The 18,551-nt window shown below is 36.6% G+C and overlaps 1 protein-coding gene and 1 long non-coding RNA gene across 43 annotated transcripts in view; one reads left to right on the forward strand and one right to left on the reverse strand.

Moving 5' to 3' along the window:
* Window positions 1-18,551, reverse strand: part of camta1a (calmodulin binding transcription activator 1a) — a 639,110-nt gene that overhangs the window by 607,125 nt on the left and 13,434 nt on the right. For 9 of the 42 annotated variants that reach the window (XM_073939171.1, XM_073939157.1, XM_073939151.1 and 6 more), the window contains exon 1: window positions 13,544-13,672. The exons of the other annotated variants lie outside the window; for them this stretch is intronic. The gene's annotated coding sequence lies outside the window, so the exon portion shown is untranslated. Of the gene's footprint in view, window positions 1-13,543; window positions 13,673-18,551 lie in introns of those variants that run through there. 42 annotated transcript variants of the gene reach the window in all.
* On the forward strand, window positions 7,940-11,977 carry LOC141380515 (uncharacterized). Its single transcript, XR_012398592.1, has 3 exons — window positions 7,940-8,161; window positions 8,442-8,784; window positions 8,857-11,977. It is a non-coding gene; the product is annotated as an uncharacterized lncRNA (long non-coding RNA).

Raw genomic sequence — 18,551 nt, forward strand, 5'->3', positions numbered from 1 at the left:
ACACAGAGACAGAGAAAAAAACGATTTATCTGTGTTGCAACCAGTGTCAGTGAATGTAAAAGGTGAAATTAAAGTATGATGGGCTAACAACATGGTTCTTGCACCCTTCCAAAGTAAAATGTATGCACTAGAGATCTGTGCGAGAATTAAATTTTAATCCCACTCCCGCCAGGTTTTATACCGCACACGACTGCTCCTACCGTATATATTCAGTCTTTGTCAACTGCTTCCCGACCTGCCCCGTTTTCTTCCTGACCTGACCGTTCCTGCTAAATTTAGATCTGTTTTTCCAAATCTCACATTAAAATTGGGCACTACTAAAAGAGAAAGATAACAGATAAAACTGTAGGTTGTGCAAGGATTGTAGGCTAAATGTCAGTTTTGTTTGCCCCTATGTCACGGGTCAAACTCAGTTCCAAAAGGGCCGCAGCTCTGCACAGTTTAGTTCCAACCCTAATTAAACACACCTGATCAAACTAATTAAGTCCTTCAGGCTTGTTTGAAACCTACAGGTGTGTTGGAGCAGGGTTGGAACTAAACTGTGCAGGGCTTCGGCCCTCCAGGAATTGAGTTTGACACCCCTGCCCTATGTGATGAGACATGAGTGCCGCGTGACATGCAGTGAGGTTTGTGGCTGGTGAGGCACTGACTCTTTCAAAGTCAGATTTATAAACATATCCACTCAATATGTTTGCCAACTACCGATTGTGTTTCATATATCATATCAGCATTATTTCTATACAAGTAGCAGGTACATATTGGGACATAAAAGAATGTATAGCGATTAAATATGCCTCCCAAAAACACCCAGCTACAAAGTCCAGTCAGCATATTACAAGTGACACACACAGAAAGAAATTAATATTACATTTAATTATAGTCATTTTAGTAATTTAATAATTAGGTATTGGAATCAGAATGTGAAAACGTATATTCTAAACAAATAAATAAGATTAATAATAAATGTTAACAAAAAGTGCAAGTAACCAAGGCTGCGATATCTACTACCAGATCTATTTCAGTTGTCAGGCACCAACATGAAAATATACTATAGTAATTCATATTATACTGACACTGACACCTCAAATAGAGCTAAAATGTTGCTAGAATTGTTTTTTATGTATGGACGATACACATTGCATAACCAAAAATTATTTAGATCATCTCCAGTAATGTGCGACAAGTTGATATATTGATTATTGTCAAAGTCCTACATATACAGACTCCATAGTTTTAATTTTATGCAAAAGTCGAAAATTCTAATTATAAAGAAAGCAACACAATTACACTTCCAAGAAGTTAAGCACTTTATCCAATATCGAAACACTTTTCAAACCTTGAAAACACCAAATTAAAATTCAAGCTTTTAAATTTTGTAGATAAATGACAAATACAATTGCAAATAGCTATTTTGTAACATTCTAATATATAAACAAAATTACTAAAAGAAGCTACAACTTCATAATTCACCATTTCAAAGCAAAACAGGACAGCGCTTGATTTTATCCATCAGGAATTGCTTGGGTTGTGAAAAGGGGGAGTTGTGAATAAATCCAGACCTGAATGCTTATTGCATTCTGATGAACGATTACAAAGACAGGCAGGTGGTGACAGGTCTTGGTCATCTGCAGACAACCTCAGATAGAGATCAGACAGTGTAGGTGGAGTCCTCTCAGACCAGTCACAACTCTAATACCTGCCCTTCTGTAATCATTTCAGACCACACACACACACACACACACACACACACACACACACACACACACACACACACACACACACACACACACACACACACACCCAAACAGCCCATATCCGAGGCCTGTCACTTATCAGAGTCAACAAACACATTTCCTGTGACATGCTCACTGATGACATCTCTAAGAGGAAATCACATAAGCATCACATGAGCTTCTCCGTATGTGAAATACATGTACAAACACACATTAACCATGCAATTTTTAAATATTACCTAAATTGGTTTACATGTGTTCCAGATATGTCAATTTTAACATGTGAATCTCATATGATGGTTATGTGGCTATCTTTAAGAGATTATTAATTCCAAGGTAAAGCTAAAAAAATCATACCTCATATTTTTTTCTACATTGTGCTAAATATATGTATTTTTCTAATTGTATGTTGTCCAACTAAACAATGGTAAAATTAATGCATTGAACTAATTTAATAAAATATAATATGTGTGAATACCATCCTATCTTTCTTTGAGGAACATTGTTTTTAAAGATTTTCAATAATTTTCTCACATATTTTTCAGCAAACTGGCGATCTTCGGCCCATCTTTGCTCCTAAAGGAATCGACCTTGGACGCTGCTTTTGTACCAAATCATAATTACAATCATCTGTTCCAAATCACATTATTATATAGCCAATACACCTCATTACTAACCCTAAACTGCTCCTGTCTCAACTTTTGGAATGTGTTGCAGGTCTGAATGACATGTAAATTATCTATATTTACAACTGAAATGAAGTTGACCAGACAAAACATGAAATAGTTTGTGTTCATATTGTCTGCAATGAAAAGTCAAAGTAAATTTGAAAATCAAAACTTTCTTTTTTTGTTTGGATTTTTCATACTGTCCCAACTTCTTCTGATTTGGGGTTATAATATAACAAAACAAAACAAAACAAAACAAAACAAAACAAAACAAAACATAACATAACATAACATAACATAACATAACATAACATAACATAACATAACATAACCTAATCTAATATAATATAATATAATATAATATAATATAATATAATATAATATAATATAATATAATATAATATAATATAATATAATAAAATATAATATAATATAATATAATATAATATAATATAATATGAAATATAATCTAATCTAATATAATATAATATAATATAATGTAATAAAATAATATAATATAATATAATATCTTTAATATAATATAATATAATATAATATCATATAATATCATATAATATAATATAATATAATATAATATAATATCATATAATATAATATAATAATGAATTTATCTAGGCTTATGATGTTATCATATTTTCATGTTGCGATTAATTGCTGTTTCCTTAATTATTCAGAGTATTTTGAATTGTTCAGGATATCAATATTGTGCTTGTTCTTTTTCACAATAGATTAAATTATTGAATTTAGGCATGACTAAATTTAACCATGTACATATCTGCTGTGCAACACATTATGTTAAAATCATCACATTTTACAATCTAAAACTAAAGCAAGCAGAAGGTAAATTTACTATTTAAAATAACAAACTATTTTGATAACTCTTATTACAATTGTCACTGTAAGTTTCAAATTCTACATATTTTGGCTTGGGGCAAATTTCGTATGGCAGTACTTGCTGACTGAAATTTTTGACGTTTAGAAGTAACAAGCATACAGAAGCCTCATGCACCCCTGACAGCTAAAAGGGAATATTTTTATGACTTTCTAACATTTACAGATGGAGAAAATGTGAACTCCAAGTTACATATTAAGAAAAACTTTGCATCTCACATTAACACATTAAACTGTGCAAGTAGCATATCTGTCAGCAAGACATCGAGTCACTTCACACAATAACTATTAATTATATAAATTCTTTATCTTTAGTTATTTTAATCCCCTTACAGTCTACATGAACCAGAAGCTGAGACCGTTATTATTTAAATTTTTTTCGTAGTGACGCAGTTCCTAGAAAAACATAATATCAAATGAGAAAAAGTGGGTGTGGCTTGTTTTTATACTGCGAGCTGATTGAATAAAAGTAAAGAAGGCGTTTTATTCAGAATGTTGGGAAATGTGTTTTAGAAGAGTTATTACAACTAACAGACATCTTCTCCTCGCCATACTGTTTTCAAAACTGACGGTTGAGGGGTGGAGTTAAGTATGTTAGCCCCACCCCCACTCAATACCTAAAACATACGTAATCTTACAATTTAACTGAAAAAAAAAACAGAAAGTGCATTTTTTACTATTCAATAAAAGTTGAATAGGGCAAACTTTTTTCTTAATGACACGCACAAATTATTGTTCTGCACAAAATTAGCAGTGAGGTAACAAAAACATATGGTTAGTTTTGATTTTATTTTTAATATAAAGCACAACACATTTTTGCCAGATTTATATCAATTATTCTATATTGATATAAAGAGTATTGCCTCATACTAGGGCTGCACGATATTGGAAAAATTTAACATTGTAATATTTTTTACTCTTCAATATGCACTCACTGGCCACTTTATTAGGTACACCTTACTAGTACCAGGTTGGACCCCCTTTATTCTTCAAAACTGCGTTATTCTTTTGTGGCACACATTCAGCAAGGCACTGGAAATATACAGTACTTCAGTCGTTATGAGTGGTTATTTGAGTAACTGTTGCCTTTCTGTCAGTTCAAACCAGTCTGGCCATTTTCCTCTGACCTCTGGCATCAATAAGGCATTTGCGCTCCCAGAACTGCCATTCACTGGATATTTTCTCTTTTTCTGACCATTCTATGTTAACCCTAGAGATGGTTGTGCTTGAAAATCCCAATAGATCAGCTGAAATACTCAGACCAGCCCGTCTAGCACCAACAACCATGCCACATTCAGTCACTTCAAATCTTCAATTCAATTCAAATCACCTTTCTTCCCCATTCTAATGCTCAGTTTTAACTGCAGAAGATCGTATTGACCACGTCTACACACCTAAACGCATTGAGCTGCTGCAGTCTGATTAGAAATTTATGTTAACGAGCAGTTGTACCTAATAAAGTGGCCAGTGAGTGTATATTGCGATATGAATACAATTTCACCAGATGACTAAATATTTCTATTTGGAAAGAGTTTATAAAATTAGACTGATCGGGATGATTCTGCAGTGGGAGTGCATCTCCATAAAATCGAATAAACAATCTATAAATACAATCAAGAAACAGATACAATTGAAATAAACTGTTTCATTGTTTTCCGATTCTAGCAATATTCAGTTACAGTAACTGACTAATAAAATTAAAATAATTAAATAAAATTAATTCTTGTTAAAGTCACTTATTATGCCTGAATGCCTTTAAAATCATTATAGGCATCCAAAACACAAGCAAATTATGAATTATCATACCAACTCAATGTTGCATATACAGTAAATGATCACATTGCGATGCTGAAATGATATATTGTGCAGCCCTACCTCATACCATAACATTAAACATAAAATGTAAAATGATATATTGTAGAACTCGATAAAGCACTTAGGCTGTGAGGCACTATGAGGCAAAGTCTATAAATAAAAAAATAAATAAAAATGTATCATTCGCATTCATCCTAATGGTGGTTGCACAACTAGGACTGCAGCAGTATGTGATTTGTAGTGCCCAGTTTACACTAACCAGCCAAACCCTGAGCCACTATTGCAGGCTGATATGAACATCCGCATAATGTTAGACAGTTAGTTCACTAAGTTACTATTTGTTTCGAGAATAATGAAATGAAACATTATGATTACAAAAAAACAGTATGAGGGACGATAATTAAATGGTAAAACAGCTCAAATAAGCTGTCCGCTGTATTCGCTGTGAATTAAAAGCAGACGTTTATCAGTGTAAAATGCTATTAGGGATTTGAAGACAGGTACGAAGCTGACTGGCGCTGAATATGAGCTCACATCCAGGAGAGTGAAGAACATTCACTGCTCCGATTAGATGACTGGTTGTTAATTAAAAACCCTTCATACTAATAAAATCCCTTCTAACTCCTCCCAGAGCACAACTTGAAAGACCTCTCGAGATGTTTGGGCTATGCTCCTTTTTCACCAAATAAAATGAATGGCATTGAAATGAGGGCTCATTGCTCCGCAGTTAAAAGCAGACAGAGAACAGAGCGGAATGCTAATTTGCTAAAGTTCTAACGCCGGCTGCTTTAATAAAGAGCAGTCTATCAGTGTCAACACACACCCTTATCTGACATTACTGCGGCTCGGGGACTGGGAATGAGCTCCAGCGTCATAAAAAATAAAAATAAAATTGCGGAGAGTGCCGGGGAACAAAACGACAAGAAAACATTCCCAAAGTCAAGGAGCTGTTATGACTGGGCAGATGCACAGGTGAAGCAGAAGGCTGAGGAAAGCTTAGTCATTATGTCTTTATATGTGAATTTAGACATTGATTAGGTCCCTTTCACGGCAAACATGATAAATATAAATATATATGTGTCCACACAGACGCACGATAACGATCTGTTTATCATTAAGCTATTCAGTATTAGGACATCACGGTGGAGCAGTGGGTAGCACGATAGCCTCACAGCAAGAAGGTTGCTGGTTCGAGCCTCGGCTGGGTCAGCTGGCAAATTGCCATAGTATATGTGTGTGTGAATGAGTGTGTATGGGTGTTTCCCAGTGATGGGTTGCAGCTGGAAGGGAATCTGCTGTGTAAAACATATGCTGGATAATTTGGCAGTTCATTCCGCTGTAGCAACCCCAGATTAATAAAGTGAATAAGCCGAAAAGAAAATTAATGAATGAATGTATTCTGCATTATCCTTTGTAACCAGCAGTTGCCCTCACTGTGCTATTACCGCATCTAAACATACTATAGGGCTTGTTATGTGTAATCTAATCAAATAGTTAATTTACCAATTGTAATCAGTTTTCCTGCATTTTCAACACAAAGATGCTGAAACTAGCACTGGATTCCTGCTGTACAGGTTATTTTTAAACTTCCATTTGCCAGAATGAGTTTCATAACTTACATATATTTTTAAATCATTTATAACCAATTGTTTCCACAATAGTCATTATCTTCAAATAATTATTTAAATTAGGGCTTAACATCAAGCAGTGTGCTTCTCAACAGTGTCGCCTGTATCTTTATATTGCGCATGATCTTACATTTTCAATGGATTCTGACTGGCTGTCAGTATTTTATGGTTAATCAGCTGGGGAAAATCATTCTAAAAAGCGATTCCAACAATATCTTTCTTCTGTATCCTTCTCGTTGTAGTTGTGGCAAAGTGTGGCAAACTTGTATTTCACAATAAAATTTATAGTGCGATTCCATAGTAAGCATGCTGTATTGTTTGAGGTTTCTACATTTCTTTTTCTATGTTCGGTCTGGCAAGGTCACAATGTCTGCAAGAAAAAAAAACTCAGAAAAGCCGCTTTATAGAAATTGAAGTGTAACTCCAACTGAAAGCAATACTGACCCTGGTTTTCATGTTTAGCAATAGCATCAGGATGTTTGCTAACAGTATACAATTACACTTACGTACTCCCAGGGCCATTTATATCTACGATTATATTTAGACGCACCATATTGGTGTTTCATAACACCTAGTTTTTAATGAGTGGGTTGTTATCCCAAATCTCAACCCCCTACCTGGAGGACCAGGATATACACACATACACTACTGACAATTTAGCTTACCCAGTTCACCTATAGCACATGTCTTGACTGGGGGAAACCGGAACACCGAAAGGAGACCCATGCGAACACGTGAAAAACATGCAAACTCCACACAGAAATGGCAACTGGCAATTTGCTGTGAGGTGACAGCGCTACTCACTGCGCCACCATGTCACCCATATAGTAACAGTCTTAATCCAAACCTTAATTACCATTAAAATGGGAAAAACTGACTCTAATTGAGCAGTTGCAGCTAACTTTATCCCATATTCATTTTCTACTTGAATACTAAATGTCTTAATTTAGTACAAAATGTGTTTTTATTTATGGATTAAAAAGTATACTGAAAAGAATTATATTTCTGTTATATTTATTTTTAATTGCATCTTAAAATATATAGGACTTTACAGACCTGAAACTTTCCTATAGCACTTATTCATTGTTGCTCTTATAGTTGTGTAAATTGCTTCCTTGTCCTCATTTGTAAGTCGCTTTGGATAAAAGCGTCTGCTAAATGACTAAATGTAATGTAAATGTAAATATTTAAATAAGTTTATCTGTACTTAAAAATTAATTCCATTCATTCATTTTCCTTCGGGATTTATTGTGTATGGCTTTACAGCCAGAGGCTTCACAATCATGAGGGGGGTCTGTCCACAAAACCACCAGTGTCCAGCATCCACTTGGATGATGCGACGGCAGCCACAGGACATTGGCGTCAGTACGCTCAACACACCACAAATCATTGGAGTGGAGATACAGTGATAAAGTCAATTCGGTGGATGGGGATAATTGGGAGGCCATGATTGTAAGGGTCTATTAAGGGACTTTGGCACCGGGGATACACTGAAGTGCCATGAGATTCTTAATGACCACAGACAGGACCTTGGTTTAACGTTTCATCCGACGTCTCGTCCTGGTTTGACATAGGTAGCACCGTCTTTTTTTGGGGGGTATTTATTTTTGGCATTTTTTGCCTTTATTAGATAGGACAGTATTTAGACAGGAAGCGAAGTTGGAGAGAGAGAGGGGGTAGGGTAGGGAAATGTTCTCGAGCCAGGATTCGTTCTCGGGACGCCCTGACGTGCTACTGTACCATATGTCGACGTGCTAACCACTAGGCTATTGCATTGACAGGTGGCACCGTCTTTAATGCAGCACAAAATACTTGGGCCAGATGTAAATTGTAGTATTTGGCCCAGATGTTAAAAATTACTATGTGGGCCATATAAGTTTGGCCTATCTTGACCCACATTTAAAATAAATTTTCATTATTTTCAAATAAAGAGAAAATTATCTACCAGTCAGGTCGCTTCAAGAAAAAGCATGCGCATAGCACACCTAAAGCACAATAATTCATGGGTTGATCAATTTCATTGCAGTCGTGACACACCAACATACCTGGCCCAGTTCAGGCTTGGTTATTGGTTATTAACTTGACTGAGACATGGCCCAGATATTGGAGCCAGACTTGGTCCAGTCGTACTGTAATTCACTGCGGCATGTGGGCCAAGCAAAAGCTAAATGTGTGGGCCAGAGCTGGGACAAACATATCTGACATAATTCTGCAGTGGACAGCTAACTTTAATTGGCTAATATTTATTATTCAAGGTCATTTGTTTTAAACAAAGCCAGGAAGGAAAAGTACAAAAGGTGACAAACCTCCACCTGGACTGACTTTACATAGATATAGAGCTAGCAGTCTTACACACCGAGAGAGCATCAGAGGATGAAGTCTGGTTTAACAATCTAACGACTGTCTGCTGGGCCTCAGCCGTAACAACCCTCTTCCTCGCTTTGATCCCATGGATGTAAACGGCAGATCCTGCTGCGCAACTGCAGCCTCTAATGCCATCTTGTTTCCAGTATTTTCTTGCCTAAACAGCAGTGACGATGTGGACATTAACATAATTCTGTCTCCCTACCGGCGAACAACAATTTAGTTGTCAGATCCTAAAGTGCAAGGCAGGCTGAAACGCTAGCCTGTTATATTGGAAGATGTGCAGCGCTGAGCCCAGCTGAGGGGGCAGCCAATTACTACAGCAGCCCTGATCAGGAGAAAGCAACTCTCCAGTCAGGTGCATGAGGGGAAGAAAGTAAAGAATAGACAGAGGACCAAGAGAGTATAATAGATAGCCTATAGAAAGAGCTCCCACAAACAGAGAGCGAGTTAGAGAGAAACGAGAAACTAGTGGAGGGACAAAAAAGGTTTTTCTGCTTCGGCTTGCCACCCACTCAGAAGGGAATTCTCTCATTAGAAGGGCAGGTAGGACTGGAAAAAAAATATATCACAGCAGCAGGTCTTGACACAGCTGTGCCTACAGACACGGCTCGTTTCCAGCTCACAACTTCTAACTGTTGGATTGTGGGAGTTGGGGGGGTTTGAAGTGGGATGGGCCCCAGTCCAACACTTACTAACTGCAAACACAGAATTTCCCAAAAGACATGTTGCTGCTTTTTTTTTGCTTTTCCGAGATGCCTGTGGTGATCTCTTCAAACGGGGCTGTTTATTATTTCAGGGAGGACAACTGCCTTCTTCGCCAGTCTGTCGCCTTCGTGTCAGCTACAAAATACTGACATGTTACTTACTGCGTTAGGAATTTGGTCTTCTCCAGTACTCAACTGATAAATCAAGCAAATACTTTGGGGGATAGTGGGTATGGTCTTTTAATTGTTGCTCTACATCAGTATGCAGCAGACATCTCTTGCTGCTCTTGATTAAAATAACAAAAAAAAAAAAACAGGTAAAAAAAAATAGATATACAGGCGGGTGATATACAAGCAGGTACATATTAAACTGACAGAATTTTGTCAATCCATCTCTTGAAATATTGTCTCCATGACTATTACACTCTAGTTAAATTGCAGTGTTCAATCATAAAAATATATCATTTGCATGTATTTTTAAGTTTTATCCTGATTAAACATTGAAGTACAATAGAATAATAAAAGAGTCCTGTTATAAAATATACAAGTCTTTTTCACACTGTTACCACAACTGTCCAAAGTATTCAAGACGATTAGAGCTGTCGCGAAAGCCACAATACACAAACACCAGCTATTAACAAGCCAACAGCCCACACCCATGGGTAGTAGTAGTAGTCTCAAAATGGGAAAATAGAACTTTCAGTGCTTAATTTGTAAATTAATAATTTACTAAATTAAAATTTAAATAAAAACTGGAAATAAAAGTCACTGTGACCGACATCCACCACACAGTTTCAGTTTTCCTGGAACATGACGCCATTAAACAGTGATAGCGCAAAAAAAGAGCATCACATATCTGAAGAGTCTTTATTTATTTTGTGCCACAACTTTATACTGTAGGTCAGTCATGGATAGGCATGGGCCTGACAGTATGATAACCTTTGATAAAAAAATATCATGGTTCCATAGTTTCACGGTATTGTGATTACTCCTCTAAAACATATTAATTTTAAATGTCTGAGTAAAAAACAAGAATTTTTTTCCACTTAGAACAGAATATATTTCATTTTGAGAAACAATTTAAATATTTGGTGACGCAGTGGCACAGTAGGTAGTGCTGTCGCCTCACAGCAAGAAGGTCGCTGTTCAAGCCTCGGCTGGGTCATTTGGCGCTTCTATGTTGAGTTTGCATCTTCTCCCTGCCTTCGCATGAGTTTTCTCTGGGTGTTCCGCATTTTCCCCACAGTCCAAAGACACGCGTTACAGGTGAATTGGGTAGGCTAAATTGTCTGTAGTGTATGAGTGTGAATGAGTGTGTTTGTGGTTGTTTCCCAGAGATGGGTTGCGGCTGGAAGGGCATCCGCTATGTAAAAACATGCTGGATAAGTTGGCGGTTTATTCCACTGCGGCAATCCTGGATTAATAAAGGGACTAAGCTGAAAAGAAAATGAATGAATGAATTTTAAATATTTTAGAGCAGTAAACATGTCAGGCTAAATAATTAAAATAACTTGACTTGTGCTGTCTTTATTAGTTTTAAAAACACAGATTACTTTAAAATTTAAAACAGCATCTTTGGGTATCTTTTCTGCTGGAGGTACTGTTGTCCTAAAAAAAAAAAAAAAAAAACGAAAATAAAAAATCTTACACATACCTTAGGTATATGGTATACACGGTATAGCAGTATACGGTATAACGATATAGCAGAAAATTTGGCTGTTTTAAAACCTTGACTTTTCCAAACCGTGGTATACCTTGAAAATGGTTATCGTCCCATGCCTGGTGGTTAATAAAAACATGTAGCTACAAACATAAATCCTATGAACAATCATTATTCAGTTCACTTCAGTATTATGTGCCAAGTAAAAAAAGAAAATAAGTAAATGACTTTAGCTAATATTTATATGTTTTCTGGCTGATCCGTCTCCCGCTATCCTAAACCAGGGTTGCAGTTTCATGTTCTAGAGATCAGGCTTAATATCAGATTTACTTGTGGTTTTAAATAATCAAAATATGCTTGACTGCCTCTTTGCCACTTTGAAAATATAAATATAATTTAGTAGGCCACTATGACATTATTTATTTTCACTGCTCACTTTGCTCGAAACAATCACCAACCAATAAGAGTGATTGTAAATGTAAGAAAGCTGATTGGCTGAACTTGCGCATGGTGACTACCATCGTGTGTGTGTACACACAATCCACGCAGCCTTCGCTTGCACTCATTCACATACTCTCTCCCTCTCTCACACACATATACACAGCTCAGATTAAGCATTGGGTACTTCCAACATGCAGCAACACTGACCAATACAAACAAACTGACCAATGAAGTGCATCGGCTGGCCGTTGGCTTGGTTTGTCAAGCCCTTAATTTTTTATTTTTTTTTTGGTAGAAAATATAATTTAAACAAATAATATATCCAAACTTTTCATTTAATTATTCAGTTTCCTTCAGCTTAGTCCCTTATTTATCAGGGGTCACCACAGCGGAATGAACCGCCAACTATTCTATCATAGGTGTTACGCAGCGGATGTCCTTCTAGCTACTCAATTCATCTATAGCATATGTGTTTGGACTGTGGGGGAAATCCACACGAACATGGAGAGAACATGCAAACTTCATACAGAAATGCCAACTGGCCCAGCTGGGACTCCAACCATTTAAACAATAACAATGAGCATAAAAATGTATAACATGCCTCACTGTCATTTAAAATATGTGATACATAATGACACAACACTAGAGCTGTATATGAGGTGCAAACTTAATATGCTTGGGTTGTTAGTGGTAAAAACGCATGTTACGCTTTTGAAGAATCCAGATTTATTGCAAGATTAAAATCCAGCCCTGAAGATAAGCATGGAAATTGCCTGTTTGTTTTATAAGTAACATTCAAAAGCTGAATCTTATCAAACCACATAAGCTATGTTAACTACACTTCCCAATTCCCCACGAAAGGTTAAAAGAGGTGCTTAGAATGACAACAAGCCAGAGTTGTAGAGCAATGCAAAAAGTTTTAAAGTCATCTGATACAACGTGTGAGCACTAAACAAATTGATTTTTCACAGCTTATTGATTTTATAAAAATATACACAAACATATTTCCAAATGAGTCTTCGCAGGAATTTCTGCAAACACAGATATTTGACCCTTAAGTAAATAAAATCTGTTACATAAGAATATAAACAGAATTTAACAGAATATAATCATAATATACACATCTGCTGGGCTCGAAGTTAATTAAACAACAAAAAAGGGAAAAATCCCATGTTGCATTGGAACGAGTAATTTCTGTAGATTTAATAAGAAACTATTATGAATCATTTTTTTTATACATAAAATAAGGACTATTAATGCTTTTTTCTTCTGTAAAAGTAAAAACTTGCCTTGCCTTTTGATTATTATATTTCAGTTGCAATTCTTTATTACTGATTTTATTCACAACAAAGCTTGAGTTTTTTTTTCCAATATTTATTAAGATAAATTTTTATAATAGTTTAACATTATACACAATTATCAAGGAACAATTATTATTATTATGATATAGGTCCATGACCACGACTACTTGTATACACTAATATGCATTGACCCCTACATTAAAGGAGGAACATCTCCAAATTTCACTGTCATGGACTACAAGCAACTAGTGCCAGGCATACACTGCGCGACTTCTTTATGATTTCTATGCCATTTTAAAATAGTACCAACTCACGCTGTACAGGAAGATCAAGAAGTAAAGCCAAAGCTCGCAAATCCTGTGCTCACACTATACGGACAGACTGCTTAGCAGAGGCTTGACTGTATGAAATCAACACATTACACCTGATTCTTCTTCTTTTTTGTTTATTAGTGGTTGTCAAACCAGCATATGAGGTATTTACGCCACCTAATGGGAAGGAGTGTGTAGCTTGGATGAAAAGGAAGAAAACACTTTTTGTTAAATCAGATTGGTATCTTGCAAATATTTGCACAGAATATAATCAGATCGGTATCAAATTTATGCACAGAATATAATCAGATCAGGATCTCGCAAATATATGCAGAGAATATCATACACTTTTAATTGTTTCTGTGCATTCTGGAATATATGCTTTGACGTTACACCATCGTACTGCCATGAACGTAGATCTGATTTAACTGTGTGATTCCCTCATGAAAGCTGACCGTAATTTCGAACATGTCACAAAATCATCCAACAACCAACGGTGCACGACAAAGCTAAAATATGGCCTGATTCAATGAAGAGTCAAAATTAGGCTTAAAATGTATCCAAAAATGTCATAATGTATGCCTGGCTTAAAGGTCGGTTGGCTGTTGAGTAGTTGGTTTGGCCGCCTGGGATCGACATGGCCCACTTCAGAATGTACAATCGGCAATGGCAGTAAGCAAAAGAGAGCGCTCTGATTGGTTATTTAGCAACAAATCAGAGCATGAGGACAAAAACTAGGAACACAAAGTGGCCAGATGTAATTTCACTTCATTTCTCAGGTATCTGACCCAGTACTCGTTTTTGACTTAGGTGAGATCAGACAAAAGCTGATGGAGCTCATTACCACCAAACTTATTTCACCAAGTAGGATATGATCCTGGATTAACATCTATATTGATCCTGGATCAACATTCCAATCAGCCAATCAAAATTACGAGATACGTTTACAGTTTGTATTAAGTTTAGGCTTACAGGTAGGTTTATGTATATCTATTTTTCCCCTCTGATTTTGGGAATAGGTATGGACAGGGCCGGCGCGTCCATAGAGGCGAACTAGGCGGCCGCCTAGGGCGGCAGTATAGAGAGGGCGGCATCCGCGACACCTCCCTTACCACCCGCGTCCTCAGTTATGTCCGCGACACCTCCCTCACCACCCACGTCCTCAAATATATTTGCGCATAGACGACAGAATAGAGAGGGCGGCGTCAGCAACACATCCATCAGTACCCGCATGTCCTTAGTTATATCCGCGCATAGGGCGGCAGAATAGAGAGCGCAGTGTCCGCGACACCTCCCTCCCTCCCTCAGCACCCGTGCGTCTTCAATTATATCCTCGCATAGTGCGCTGGAAAAGAGGTCCGTGACACCTCACTTCATTTACATAACCGGTCACTTTCGTTTTTACATTGGGGTTGAGGGTGGCATGATCGTCCTCTGCCTAGAGCGGCAGTTCAGCTTGCTCCGGCCCTGAGTATCGATTACATTTTCTAACAGAAGTGATGTTCTAGGATTAACATAGATGTTAATCCAGAATCGCATCATACTTGGTAAAGTCATGACGTGCAGCCGTCAACACAGTTGGTTTTCATCAGCACTTATTCTTTGGCATCGTCTTGGTGTGTCCCAGCCTTAAGAGCTGCAGTCACTGCTGTTACAGTGTGCCCAAAAACACAAACATTTTAGCACTCATGCCCACCCAATAGAAAGAGGACCACAAATGTGTCATATAGAAGTGGACATATACTTCTGTGGGGAGAAGGCGACTGATCCTGAGATTATCTGAGATGCCACTCCTGAAGGAGACGGTTTAGGAGCTTTAACAATATCAGTCACGCCAGCTTGAGCTAGTCTCACCCTAGAGACAAGTGTGGGTCATGAAACTCGAGAGGTCTGAAAAAAACAAATCTAAAATCAATATCATCCACAACGCAAAACTCTCTGCTCGCTCTCTCTCTCTGTCTGTGTACTTCTGCAGTGAGTGACACTTGCTTTTAATTGTTGCTTCCCTCGGCAATATACAATAGACAGTTTATTCAACCTTCAATCTAAAAGTAATCATCAATCACGTTTTAAAATATCAATAGCACATTACATCAAATCAGGCATTTTCAAAGACAATTACCATTACGCAGCCTTTTTTTCAGAGCTCAGGTCTAGTTGTGTCAAAATTCACAAATACATTATTGACATTTGCTTCAATATGCATCCCCCCGTAACGTGCTGTAGGCAATTGGCAGTGTCACCCTGAACGTAATGAAAACATAAGAGACTATAGCGTTTCCCCCCTGCAGTCCACCCATAAAATCACTAGACATTAGAAGAGACACTATTTGCAAAACTACTCTCAGCTGTGATATCGATCCATTCAATAGTGATCTAATAAGATTCTCGTGACCAAAGAGCAAGAGAATTGACTTGAAATAATAATCAGATCGCTATTATGATGAAATATTCCACCGCTTTTATATAGTAGCCATAAAGTATACAGCAATAGCACAATAATAAAAGGTGATGAGAAGACCGGGCTTCCTTCTTTTTTTTTCTCTTTTTTTTTTTTTTTTTGAGAATGATCTGGTAAAACCCAATCTTTTTCTCCGTCATTGAATTTCTGGCTGCTCTTATTGAAGAGCCGTAGCCATTGGGCTATTTGTTAGAAGTCTGGCGTAGCACAGAACCTCTGATCCTGCTATCACAGCTCAACTGATGAACTCAATTTAAACTAAGGCCTGGTGGGGCCACAGACTTCTCAGGCAAGCTTGTGCTGTCCAGAGATTGGGCTGTCATCTAAATTTAAGTCCCTGAGAAAAAAATAATAATAAAAGATGGTGCTGCTTTCAGAAAAATCCGAAAAGCTTCTGATGTTCAAGAATAGAGACCCCTGTCTGATCTACATGTTTCTTTTTATTTAGAAGAGTAGATCACCAAAAGAATACACAAAATGCAAACATGATGGTACAAACCTGTTTGGTTGCCTTTTTCGCTCCATACTATTGTAAATGATGGTTCAAATGCAAAATAGATTTTTAATCATGAGACTGTAAACAAAAAAAATTGCAAGAACAAATTGGGATGCAAAAACAAAAGTCATGTCAGACACATTAAACTAATTAACAGTGTTTGGGGTAACGCATTACAAGTAACATGAGTTGAGTAATAATATTACTTTTCTGAGTAAGGAGTAAAGTAACGCATTACTTTTAAAAACTGAGTAATTATTTTTGAGTTACTTTTTAAAAAATGCAATGCAAATTACTTTTTAGTTTAGTTAATTCACTTTTTAAAAATTGCTGAATTAAAATGAATGTAGTCACGGTAAAATCCACACACAATGAGAGAATGCAGGAACAGACAGAAATGAAGACGGCAGATCCTAACATTTCTGCTGTGGAAATTTGTCATTGTCCTTACTTTGAACACATGGAAGAAAAGCAAAAGAGGATTATCTGAATGGACAATGCTTTTACTTTTTTAATAAGACAAAAAGCACAAAAGTAGCAGACTTTCATTAATCTGTATTTGATGTGTATAGCTCAGGGGTCAGGAATTTCTTCGAAGATAACATTATCCTACATAATTTTTGTTTATGTGTTTTTTTTAAAGGTAAATAAATGTTATACAGAGTGTTGTCAATTGCAGAGCTCCTCTATTTATATGCAAGATCTAAAAGAGATCTTGGTCAGAAAAAGCAACATAAAAGTAACTCAAAAGTAATTTTTATTTACAATAAAAACTACCCAATTAATGCAACTAGTTGCTTTTTGTGGGAGTAACTCAATATTGTAATGAATTACACTCTAAAGTAACTTTCCACAACACTGCTAATTAAAAAAAACTGTTAGCAGATAGCAAGCAATAGCATAGGTTAGCATTACAATGCTAAATAAAACCTTTTTTAACTTATGTGAAGTGCAGTGTCAGTGCAAGCAGAATTCATAAAGAAATGATACTCCATTGGCTCTTGCACAGTGACTCAGTATTTTCAACAACAGCACAGCATGAAGCACACTAACAACCTAAGTATTGGCTCCACTCTTTAAAAAAGTGATAATCCCACAAAACATCAACTACCAACAACCCTTTTATAACTGCAGTATAACAAAAACTGAACAGAATAAACAAGCCTCTCCATTTTGTCATCTGATAAAAGCATATGAAAAAGCATTTCATTTTAACAGTAATTCTCTCTATGGAATACATGATGGGAACTGGAAACCCCCAGTCTACTTTCAACAAGCCTATGATAATAATGAAAAAAAGATTAATCCCACACTGATTAACTTATGTTTTACAACATGTAAATGGATAATACACACAATGCAGTTAAGTGCCTAAAACTTCATAAAATCTAGTTTAAAAAGAAAGAAATGGTAATGGTATATGTGTAAAAGAGAGAGATCGGTCTTTTTCTCCTAATAGTATTTACATTTTTCTGCATTCTATTAATAAAATCTATGTTGTTTTGTCTAAATTTTAAAATTAGCGTTGTATATTCATTCATTTATTGATTTTCTTTTCGGCTTGGTCCTTTTATTAGTCAGGGGTTGCCACCGTGGTATGAACCGCCAACTTATCCAGCATATGTTTTACACAGCGAATTTCCTTCCAAATGCAACCCATCACTAGGAAACACCCATACACACTCATTCACACACATACACTACAGACAATTTAGCCCGCCCAATTCACCTATAGCTCATGTCTTTGGACTGTGGGGGAAACCGGAGCACCCGAAGGAAACCCACACCAACACGGAGAGAACGTGCAAACTCCACACAGAAATGCAAACTGACCCAGCTGAGGCTCGAAACAGCAACCTTCTTGCTGTGAGGCAACAGCGGTACCCACTGCACCACCGTGCCACCCTAAATTGCATATTGTATAAATAAATTCTTTCAAATACAAGCTTTAGTAAATAAGAAAGAATATATTTTTTTGCTGCACATAATATTGCGATAACCTAATCGGCCTATGTGTAAACTTAATTTAATAATCGCTATACATCATTTTATGT

This window comes from Danio rerio, chromosome 23 (assembly GCF_049306965.1).
Source record: "Danio rerio strain Tuebingen ecotype United States chromosome 23, GRCz12tu, whole genome shotgun sequence".
NCBI lineage: Eukaryota > Metazoa > Chordata > Actinopteri > Cypriniformes > Danionidae > Danio > Danio rerio.